The sequence below is a fragment of the Rhinopithecus bieti genome, unplaced genomic scaffold, assembly GCF_001698545.2.
Source record: "Rhinopithecus bieti isolate Rb0 unplaced genomic scaffold, ASM169854v2 scaffold_947, whole genome shotgun sequence".
Taxonomy (NCBI): Eukaryota; Metazoa; Chordata; class Mammalia; order Primates; family Cercopithecidae; genus Rhinopithecus; species Rhinopithecus bieti.
The window spans coordinates 6,341,732-6,353,264 of record NW_016803664.1 but is presented as its reverse complement, the minus strand read 5'-3'; the positions used below and the strand labels follow the sequence as shown (position 1 = coordinate 6,353,264).

Sequence of the window (11,533 nt, the reverse complement as noted above, 5' to 3'; positions counted from 1 at the left end):
ATTAACATTTTCCCATGCAAATTGAAATACACTGTTTTACACATATCATATAGACTCAAGTAATGCTACAAAATGTTATTTCATAATAATCTCAGAAGCTAATCATAAATGTTTTTGGATGTTGAAATGGAATATAGAAATTATTTACATTATGTAGATTGTTATAGAAGAGTACTTATCTAAGAATGACTGTGAGTCATACTTGGAATGTAAAAAAGAAAAAGTTGTACTAAATATGAAGGTTATAGAAACTGTCCTTCTTCTTACATTGTAACATTTAATAGTAATAATAATAATATTTCATTTTTAATTCTTGACTACTGAGTTGAAGTCAGTCAATAAAATGATCTTATTATGATGCTAGAGTCAGAGAACCAAGACAGTCTTGCTATTCTTGATAGGGCCTCCAAATTTAGAGACAAAAGACCTGATAATGATATATAATATGATAAGATTTATAGTTCAGAGATGTGCTATCTAACAGTCTTCTATTGAAATGTAAATTTATGAGGGAATAATTTTAACATTGTAATTTGGGGAAGCTGCATCACGGTATAGATTCACTTCCAGCGATGTTCTACATATCTATCAGTTTCACTATGTCAGGTTATAGACTCATTTCTAGCAATGGTTTAAGTATCTCTCAATTTTATATATACTGCATACCAAATGGGAAACAACAAAGCAGGCTACTGTTGATAAGTCATTGATATTGACTTTATGTAAGTTAATGTTGATAAAATAATATGAACTTAGTCTTTTGACACAATCAGCAAATATTTATTGAGCTCTTATTGTGAGCTTGATATTGGGCTTTGCAGATCTGTGAGTTCCAGGTGTGATATCATCTTTGATACCACAACTTCAGAATAATGCTATTTCTATATAATACCATTAAAATGGCTAAAAATACCAGGTAGATTTTTTAAAAAGATGATAATGCTACATTGAAACAACCATGTGCACATTAATGCTAAAGAACAAAGTTATCTTTTTTGTTTAGCAATTCTATCAAATTTTATAAAGCAGTATTTTAACATTTTGTTCATAATCAGATTTATAATAAGCTCTATTCACTATTTCTCTTGTTGATTTTATGAAATATTTTCTCCATTGACAGCCTTTCTATGATCATATAAAGATAGTGGATGACCCCAGGTAGAACAGATAGCCAATAAAAATTTTCATGGAACCATTTGAGTGTTTCTGATATATACAGAAAAACCACAGAGGAGTCCATTTGGAGAAGTTAAGGAACAGATTCAAGAAGATACAGCTAAACTTACATGAAGGTTAAATGTTTGCATCATCATCCATCAAACTGTTTTTCACCTTATTATAAATTCATAATTAATACAAACTTATTTGTAAATCCATAAGCGTTAGCTAGGTACCCACTAAGTGCTCAGCTCTTAGTGCTGGGTTCCAAGCGAGAAGTAAAGGACACATTATGTATTTTTGTCCCCATAAATATTTGGCCCCCAAATACTTATTATGAAACAACTGAAAATCAACTACACAGTAGCATATATTGTCAATGATTTAATTTTCAGATCTCTGGCTGCCCTGCTTTGCATATGTTACATGTTGAATTAAGAGTTTCACAGTCTAAGTCTTTTGCATATCAGAAAAGTACAACTAACTTATATAACATTTTTAAATCAATGAAAATGTAAATATTTGGGAGAAGCCAATTAAAATATATGAGCTCTTGAAAGTTTTTGAAAGAGGTTAGAAGAAAGAGATAGAGAGAAAATGGGCACATCCAAAGGCAGTAATTGCGAAGGAAAGTGAAACTTGGTCTCTCAGTCCTCACTACCACTCTGAATGGACTTCAGTGTCAAGATTCCCCCAAGCCAAGAACTCTTCTCAAGATGAAATATGTGCCATAAATATAGATACAAATAGTTGTGAAATATTACTACAATTTCACTGTGCCATTAGTATAAATGACAATGGCAAAAAAAATTTAAAAAATGACAATGGCAAAAGAAATAATCTATACAATGAAGAAAAAAATCAAATTAAAAATGAAAATGACACACTTACATGTTCTCTATCCATTCTCACTCCTTACGCCCATATATCTTTTATCTGCACTTTTCCCATCTCTTCCACAGCAGCTTCTCTAAACCAAGGGTACTTATTCACTGTGGGGGGGTTAAGGATGTATTTAGTTTTCTATGAAGATCAGGAAAAGCAAAGTACATGATGCACCATCTTTGTCAGACACAGTTTAACTGAACTGACTGTGTCCTTGGCTGGTCTCCACAGTTTCCTGATTTAACAAACTAAATCAAACTATAGGTGATACAAGAAGATATTTGTTTTATTAGTTACTCTCAGGTCTTCAAGGGTTTCTTTTAAATTCCCAAATGATAATTTAATGTGGTATTTACTAAACCTTCATTAATTTAAAAATATTTACAATGAGATTTAGAATTCGGCTGTTCAGGTTACTGGTTATTTCACAGTGAAAGGGCTAGAATAAGAACGCTTTGAAGATGTCACTCTATATAGTCCACTTCATGATCTCCACTTCATCCACAGTGGGGTCCCGTCTAGCTCCCTTTCTGGCCACTGATCTTTTCTCTCTGTCTAGCCCCATCAAGGGCTTTTTTTTTTTTTTTTTTTTTAATAATACAATCCCTAAAATATAGGGAATGACACTGAATATGGTAGTGAATTAGCCTGAGAGAAGAAAAAACTGTAAAAATTAGTCTTCAGAATCTTACTAAAATCAAGAAAAATGAAGAGGTTATGAGTGCTGAGAAATATTTGATGAATGAAAGAATAAGAAATGTTAATGACATAAGAATCACTATTACCTTTTACATTTTACATATATTATATGACAGCATATTTTATTATATTTTACAGAAGATGACACTAAAATTCTCAGAAGTCAAGTGGTTTGCCTCAAAGATCTCTATACCTTATAAAAGGAAGAGCAAAAAATTCAAACTCAGATCTATCTGATTTCCAAACCCATGCTTTTTTATTTAAAATAATTAAATGCTAAACCAGTATTTCAGACTGTAGGTCACGATGCATAAACTGGTCATAAATTCAATCTAATGGACTGCTAATCAGCATGGTTCAAATCATGAAGTAGCATAAAGAAAAACAGCGTGCACTGTGGGTAGCAAGTATTGATTTTGAGGGGTTTTGGTAAAACTTTTATACACACACATCTGTATGTGTGCACATTCAGGCATGCTCTGGATTACAAAAAAGCTAAAGAAGTTTAGTCAAGACCTGAGACAGGAGGTCATCTTGGGGAAACTAGATGACCTTTTAGATCAAGTAAATAAAACATTGGCACTCACAAAGATCACTTAAGGGAGGATAATGGACATTTAGAAATGGTTTTGTTGGACCTAGATGACAGGTTGATAGGTGCAGCAAACCACCATAGCACATGTATACCTATGTAACAAACCTGCACGTTCAGCACATGTATCCCAGAACTTAAAGTAAAATTAAAAAAAAAAAAAAAGAAATGGTTTTGTTGGTAGGCTTATTTGAGTTTTCTGAAATTAATTTTCATTTTAGATGGGTGTTGTGATGCAAATAAGAGGATTGACAATGGGATGAAGCAGAATTCTTCCTTTTGAGAATATTGGCTAAATCATGTCCATATTTGGGGTTCTGAGAGGGACAGTGGCAGAGTGGAGAACACAGGCATTGGGCAACAGGAAATCTGAACTCCCATGCTGTCTCTCCAGTCCTAACAATAGGATTTAAGGTTTCTTCAATAGTAAAAAGGGAAAATGTCCTACTCTGCCTACCTCAGATAGTTATTTAAGAGTATAAAATAATGTAGGTTAATTCTGTTTGTAATGTATGAAGTAATAAACAAATGTAAGGTATTATTATTTCCTAGTTAGATGCAAACAGTAATACATGTATATATTCCTGCTCTCCCCATCCACAGCCCTGCCAATGTTCCATCACTAAGATTTGGCTAAATGTGATGAGATGAATTGAGTATTTTTGAGTTCAACATACGTTTACCTAGGCTAGCGAAAGTATTAATGTATGCAAAAGTGATTTATCTTTTACAAGTATTTTGAATTACAATAAAACCTAGGAAGTAGACTGGTAAAAGGAGCTTGGTTTATTAGTAGTCACCCTTGTCAATAATTCAGACAGTTGCAATTTTACTACTGAACTCTATTTCAACTCTATTTATGTATTTATTTATTTAATTTTTTGAGATGGAGTTTTGCTCTTATTGTCCAGGTTGGAACGCAGTGGTGCAGTCTCGACTCACTGCAACCTCCGCCTCCCAGATTCAAGTGATTCTCCTGCCTCCGTCTCCCAAGTAGTTGGGATTACAGGCGCGTGCCACCACATCTGGCTAATTTTTTTCGTGTTTTTAGTAGAGACGGGGTTTCACCCTGTTGGCCAGGATGGTCTCAAACTCCTGACCTCAGGTGATTCTCCTGCCTCGGCCTCCCAAAGTCCTGGGATTACAGCTGTGAGCCACCATACCCAGCCTCAACTCTCCTATGTAAATGCCATTTTCATGCAGTCTCTCATTTCTTTGGTTAAATTAATTTTTTAAGATTATTTAGGTAGATTATTTCTTTAATAGTTGGCTTAACATGTATAAAACAAAACATTTATATAAGGCTCAAAGAAGAAAATTATTTGAACTATTTGTTATAATAGATATGGTTTAAAGGAATGTAAAACTAAATTTAAAAGTGAGCAGCAAATCATTTAAATAATAGCTAAAATGTATCAGAGTTTATTCTTCTGTGTAAGGTTCTGTTCTAAGCTCTTAATTGCATTAATTCATATAATCCAGAATTGAACATTTTGAATTATCAACTAGCTGGTGATTCTGGCTCAGAAATTGCACTTTGAAACCTCCTCCCCTTTATGTCTCCCTGGCCTCCGTAACACAAAAACCAATGGCCTCTGCATTATAATCCTATTTTATTTTCTTTAGACTTCAACTTCTCATTAGCTCTATTTTCTAACAGAAAATATCTCAGTCTCTAAAAATTATTTCTTTTAGGTTTGCAGATGTTTAATGTACAAATACATCAAAATTAGAAAAGAAAAACCATTAAAATGAATTCTAGAATGTTATGATGTCAAAATCATGCCAAGTTTAGCATTTGGAAGTGAACTCTAGGCAGGTGTAGGGACTCACGCTTGTAATCCCAGCACTTTGGGAGGCCGAGGCGCGAGGATTGCTTGAGCCCAGGACTTCAAGACCAGCCTTGGCAACAGAGAGAGCCCTATCTCTATGAAAATTAAAAAATTAGCCGGACTCAGTGGTGTGCATCTGTAATCTCAGCTACTTGGGAAGCTGAGGCTGCACTCCAGCCTGGGTGACAGAGCAAACCCCTTGCCTCAAAATAACTAAATAGATAGATAAATAAATAAAAGTAAATGCTAAGTAAAAATGGAGGAAAGGGTTCAGAATGGTTTCTCCCTTAAGCTTTTTTTTTAAAGTAACAAAATTCTGTGTTTCTAAGATCAGATGACAAGTAATGAGAGTGTAATTTCCAGAAGTTTTTAAAGATACTACCCAAAAGACTAGGTCTTAGTTCTGCATGTTTATCACTGACTCATTTACCATTTCAATGAACCCATCTTAAAAGAGGGCATTAAAAACCTGAACTTTCTCCTACTGACATAGAATTTATCAAGGTTGGCAAGCAGGGGAAGGATTATGTACAATGAAACAAAAGAATTCTCTAGTGAGACACCCAGCAGTGGACATGCCTCCAGGCACCAAGGGTGAGATCGGAATTGAGAAGAGGTGGCAGGACCTCGAAGGAAAGGAAGCAAAAAGGGAGACCAGAACTAAAGAAATTCCACAGCAGATTCCAGTGTGTGCCCTATCCTCCTGCTTCTAATGAGGCACAAGTGAAGAAACATTTTTGAACAAAATTATTAAACTCAGATAAAACATGATACAGAGTTTTCAAATTAATAGACTAGGGGTAGCTTAAATTCAATAAATAGTAACTAAATTCAAGTATTCACATACTAAAACATTTGTTGACTATTTATTGTATGCTAAACATTGTGCTAAAAACCAAGTCTATATTTCAATGTATCCATATAAAAGTTTGGTAATATTATTAGAGAATTACAATGACTTCTGATCTTCTCCACATTTTTTACAATTTTAATTAAAAACAAGCCAAATTTGGCATGCTGGATTCTGTGGGAAGAAAGAGGAGGGAGCATCAGACAATAAAAGCTTTGCCGAGTCTTCTAAATAACACCCTGGTACTCTGTTTTCCTTCATTATAAAATAATTCCTATAAATGGCATTTGGTATCAATTTCAGGTATGTCGGAGACACACAAGCTGGCTTAGTCACTTTCTCCTCTGAGCAATCATAAAATTTGGGTCTTTTCACCAATGTATTGTATTTGCGTGTTTCCTGTTTATCTTCCCAATAAGACTTTTCATGGGAAATGGTCAAATTCTATTCATATTGGTAACCTCTACACCTAATATAGTACCTGGCACAAAAAAAGTGCACTTCAATAATGTTTGTACAATAAATGGTCTAATTAATAATGTGTACAGTATGAAGGTAAACAGGAGTTTGCTTAATTCATCCAGGTACTCTACATTTTGTCAGCAAATGCAAGTCAGTGCATGAACAAGTCAGGTATAAATATATCCACCTTTGGAAACACAATCACGAGACATTCACTCTCTGAGGCCTGTATTGGTTACTATTAACACATACAAAAGGAAACTAGATTCTGAAGGAACGACTTAATTTACGAGTTTGTTATTAGGGATCTCAGAGTTCTGTGATAATTTTTAAATTTTACATGTTTATTTTAGTGCCAATCTAAAAAACATTAATAGAAGCATATTCTGGATCATCTGGATAATCATATTTAATTAACATTTAGTAATTTTTTGTTCTTGGTCATGTTTCTGATTGTGTTGATTTCAATTAATCACTTAAAGGGAACATTCAAATTTTGATGCAGTTTTTCTCAAACTGAGGCACACAGATGTATTTTCTTATGGGACCAAAAAAAGTTTCCCCCTACCCCCCATAAGTAGAAGAAATACTGCCTTAAGAGATGGTTTATAAACAGAACTTGATAATATGTGGGACTTTCCATCTAGAAAGCAGAGTGGATGCGTAAGGCGGCATGACTAGAACCTTCCTAAGTATTAGAAGCTTTCCTGTGTCCCACAGGATTATAAATTATCAAAGAGAAATTACAACAATTTATTAAGAAACTTTATAGCCAAAATCAGTAGGAATATACTTGTTAATACTTGTCCAGAATTTGCCCATCCAGCTACTCTCATGTGGGTGAAATAATCATTTGTGGCTAGCCTAACTTTGTTAACCAAATTATATCTAAATATAACCATCAGAACCATAATTTGGTCTCCCAAATGAGTGTGCACAACACAATTGATTTTCATATGTATCACTTGAGGCTCCAATCATCTCCTTTTAAAGTAGAGAAGTATGTTGTGAAGATTATACATACGTACATATGTATATACACACACACTACATCACACACACACTGTAGCACAGTGATGAGGATGTAATAGGCATGTAATAAAGGTAACTATTATTTGATATAACACGTATTATTATTTCCCACTTCGTGAATGGATAATTTGAGATTCAGAATGATTTAAGTGGCTGGTCCAATGTCCAGTGCTCACTCATTCATTTATCAAATATTAATTGGACATCTATTATGTGTCAATCCTGGGTCTTGTTCTTTCCAACACTGCTCCTGTCATTATACGACACTGAAACTTAAATTCTAGTTTATAAATCATTCTTTGAAATTGGTTCATGTAAGTCAGCAATAGCCTCCCTCCCTGGTAAGTTTAATTTTAACCCTGTTTATATTTGTATACTGTGTGAGCTTTTCTTTTTAAACCCCTCAATTTTCCTGTGCTGCTAAAATTCCAAGTTCCCAGTTTGTGGGACTTGCTTTCCTGTCTGCATACTGCAAAATTGTTAGCTGGGGACACAATCAGTTAATGAGAAACTAGCGCCTTCTTTAAGACACAAAAATTTCACTAAAAGTAGAGTTGTTAAAAAGGGCCAAAGTGACCATCATTCGTTTGGCGTCCAAACTTATAATTCCAAGGGAACTTGAATAACAGATCTCTTGAAAAACTTCTGATGGTTACTTTGGAAGAGAAACTATATTCTCAACTTTCTGATAAATGGCTTTCTCTGCCTGCTTCCCTCCTCTAACTCCCATGGGCACTATTGCTGTCTTCCTTTATTCCTCAAAGGAAACATCACACTGCAAATTCTCTTTTTCCCAAGAGCAGTAACAGCCTTCACTGACTCCAGCAATGACTGCATACCCACTAAGGTGCAGGGATTTATTTCAAACTGTCCCCTCTGCCCACTTGACCCTGCATAAAGAGCTTTTTTTAAAGTAATGACAGTTTAGGGGGTGGGGTGGGGCGTGGAATGGGGAATTGTCCTTATGCCCCATGGTGTGCTTTATGGGCTCTTGTTCATCTGCATCTTGGTCTCTTTTATTCTACCCTGAAGACCTTTCATTTCTGAGGAAAAAGGTAAAAAATGAACTGAGTGTGGGGACTAAAAACAACTGCCACATGAGGCTCTACACTTACACATATGCAGGTTCATTCACAGACAGTTGCTCTGATCATGCCCACATCAATCTGACAACCAGTGCTTAATTCTACACAATTTCCTTTTTTTCTAAGAAAAGAATCCCCAATTTGAAGAAGTTGCCATTTTAAAATAAGGTTTCCTTTTTCTTTTCTTCTATGTATTCCATAAGATAAGAGACCTTGAAAAGACTAGAGATCATAGGATTTACTTCTTTACAATCAGAGAGAGAGAGAGAGAGAGAGAGGAGATATCCAGGAGGGCAGGGAGGGATGGGTGGAAAGTACTGAGAAACCTCTATATAGCGAGGAAAAGACTGTTTAGAATCTTTTTTCAGCCTTTTTGCCCTGGTTTTTCTTCATCTTCGTGGATTTACCTACCTTTGGTCTTTGATGTTGCTGACCTTCAAATGGGGTTTTGTGTGGACATCTTTTTTGATGAGGTTGATGCTATTCCTTTATGTTTGTTAGTTTTCCTTCTAACAGTCAGGCCCCTCTGCTGCAGGTCTGCTGGAATTTGCTGGAGGTCCACTCCAGATCCTTTGCCTGGGTATCACCAGCAGAGGCTGCAGAACAGCAAAGATTGCTGCCTGTTCCTTCCTCTAGAAGCTTCGTCCCAGAGGGGCATCTGCCAGATGCCAGCCAGAGCTCTCCTGTATGAGGTGTCTGTTGGCTCCTGCTATAAGGTATCTCCCAGTCAAGAGGCAGGGGGGTCAGGGACCTCGTTGAGGAGGCAGTCTGTCCCTTAGCAGAGCTCGAGCACTGTGCTGGGAGATCCACTGCTCTCTTCAGAGCTGGCAGGCAGGAACGTTTAAGTCTGCTGAAGCTGTACCTTCCCTATTTAATAAATGGTGTTAGGAAAACTGGCTAGCCATATGCAGAAAACTGAAACTGAACCCCTTCCTTACACCTTATATAAAAATTAACTCAAGGTGGATTTAAAACTTAAGTGTAAGACCTAAAACCATAAGTACCCTAGAAGAAAACCTAGGCAATACCATTTAGGACATAGGCATGGACAAAGACTTCACGACTAAAATACTAAAAGCAATGGCAACAAAAGCCAAAATTGACAAATGGGATCTAATTAAACTAAAGAGCTTCTGCACAGCAAAAGAAACTTTCATCAGAGTGAACAGGCAACCTACGGAATGGGGAAAATATTTGCAATCTATTCATCTGACAAAGGGCTAATATCCAGAATCTACAAGAAACTAGAACAAATTTACAAGAAAAAAAACAATGCCATCAAAAAGTGGGCAAAGGTTATGAACAGACACTTCTCAAAAGAAAACATTTATATGGCCAACAAACATAAACAAGCTTTATGATCACTGCGTCATTAAAAGCGAAGTGCAAATCAAAACCACAATGAGTATTACCACTCATGCAGTTAGGATGGCTATCACTAAAACATCAGGAAACAACAGCGATGCTGGAGAGGTTTGGAGAAATAGGAGACTTTTACATAATTGGTGGGAGTGTAAATTAGTTCAACCATTGTGGAAGACTGCAGTGTGCAATTCCTTCAAGGAGTCTAGAACCAAGATATAGAACCAAAACCATTGCCCAGCAATCCCATTACTGGTATACACCCAAAGGATTATAAATCATCTTACCATAAAGACACAGCACCATGTATGTTTATTGACAGCCACTATTCACAATAGCAAAGAGTGGACACCAACCGCAAACGCCCTCAATGATAGACTGGATAAGAGAAAATGTCGGTCACCATCATACCCATTGGAATACTATGCAGCATTAAAAAAAGGAGATTCATTGTCCTTGCAGGGACAATGGATGAGCTGGAACCATCACTCCCAGCAAATTAACACAAGACAGACAACCAAACACTGCATCTTCACTCAATCTCACTCATAAGTGGGAGTTGAACAATGAGAACACATGGACACATGGAGGGAAACATCACACACTGGGGCCTGTTGGGAAGTGGGGAGCTAGGGGAGGGATAGCATTAGGAGAAAAACCTAATGTAGATGATGGGTTGATGAGTGAAGCAAACCACCATGGCAAGTGTATACCTATATAACAAACCTGCACGTTCTGCACAGGTATCCTAGAACTTAAGGTATAATAATAATAATAATAAAAGAATCAATGGTCAGCAACAAAAACAGAATATGTGAACATGAGTTGGCAAAATCTCAGCTACTGCAAAAGGGCTGGATGATTCTTAAAGGCACAAAGAAAATAACCAAGGAGAAAAATGACTAGGCGGGAATGGCAGCTTCACCTCATCTCACACACCACCTGTGTTTGTAGTGCATACTGGAAGAAGTGCAGTGAGTACATATTCACATTAAGATCTTTCCTCTGTTAGTCTCCAACAGCAAAAATCAAGATGGGACTCCTGAACTCTACAGACTCCTGGATAGATTCCCCCAACTTCTTTCTCCAGACAATCTCTACAACGTCACCATCGCTAACTGCTTGGGACTGTCTGAGCTAAACTTATCACATCCTCTATTCTTGTTTATGGTAGTCACCAACTCCACCATCATCCCTGAGAATCTTATCCCTCTCCGCCTCTGTATACCTCCTTTTCTGATTCTATCTCCTATCACTTCCCATTTCCCAAAACTCCCACACTGATCCTTTAGAATGCATGGGTGTAGTCATTAGCAAAAACTCTGGGCTAAATCTCTTCTCTAAATATCACTTTTAAGCTTCTTGCTCTAACTAGAATCCAAAGACACGGCTTCCCTGAAGTCTACTCAAGTGATGGATACTTGAGTAGAAGCAAGAAGCAAAATATAGCTCCCGCAAGTTCGGTGATTAATAGGAATTGATATTAATAGGAATATGGATTGATAGAAATACAGATCACTGGCATTGGGGGAGCTATATTTTGCTTCTTGCTTCTTACCGCTCTTTTAAACTATTT

The 11,533-nt window shown here is 36.3% G+C and overlaps 1 protein-coding gene across 1 annotated transcript in view; it reads right to left on the bottom strand.

Annotated features, from left to right (window-relative positions):
• ANK2 (ankyrin 2) overlaps window positions 1-11,533 on the bottom strand; it is a 241,025-nt gene that overhangs the window by 190,592 nt on the left and 38,900 nt on the right.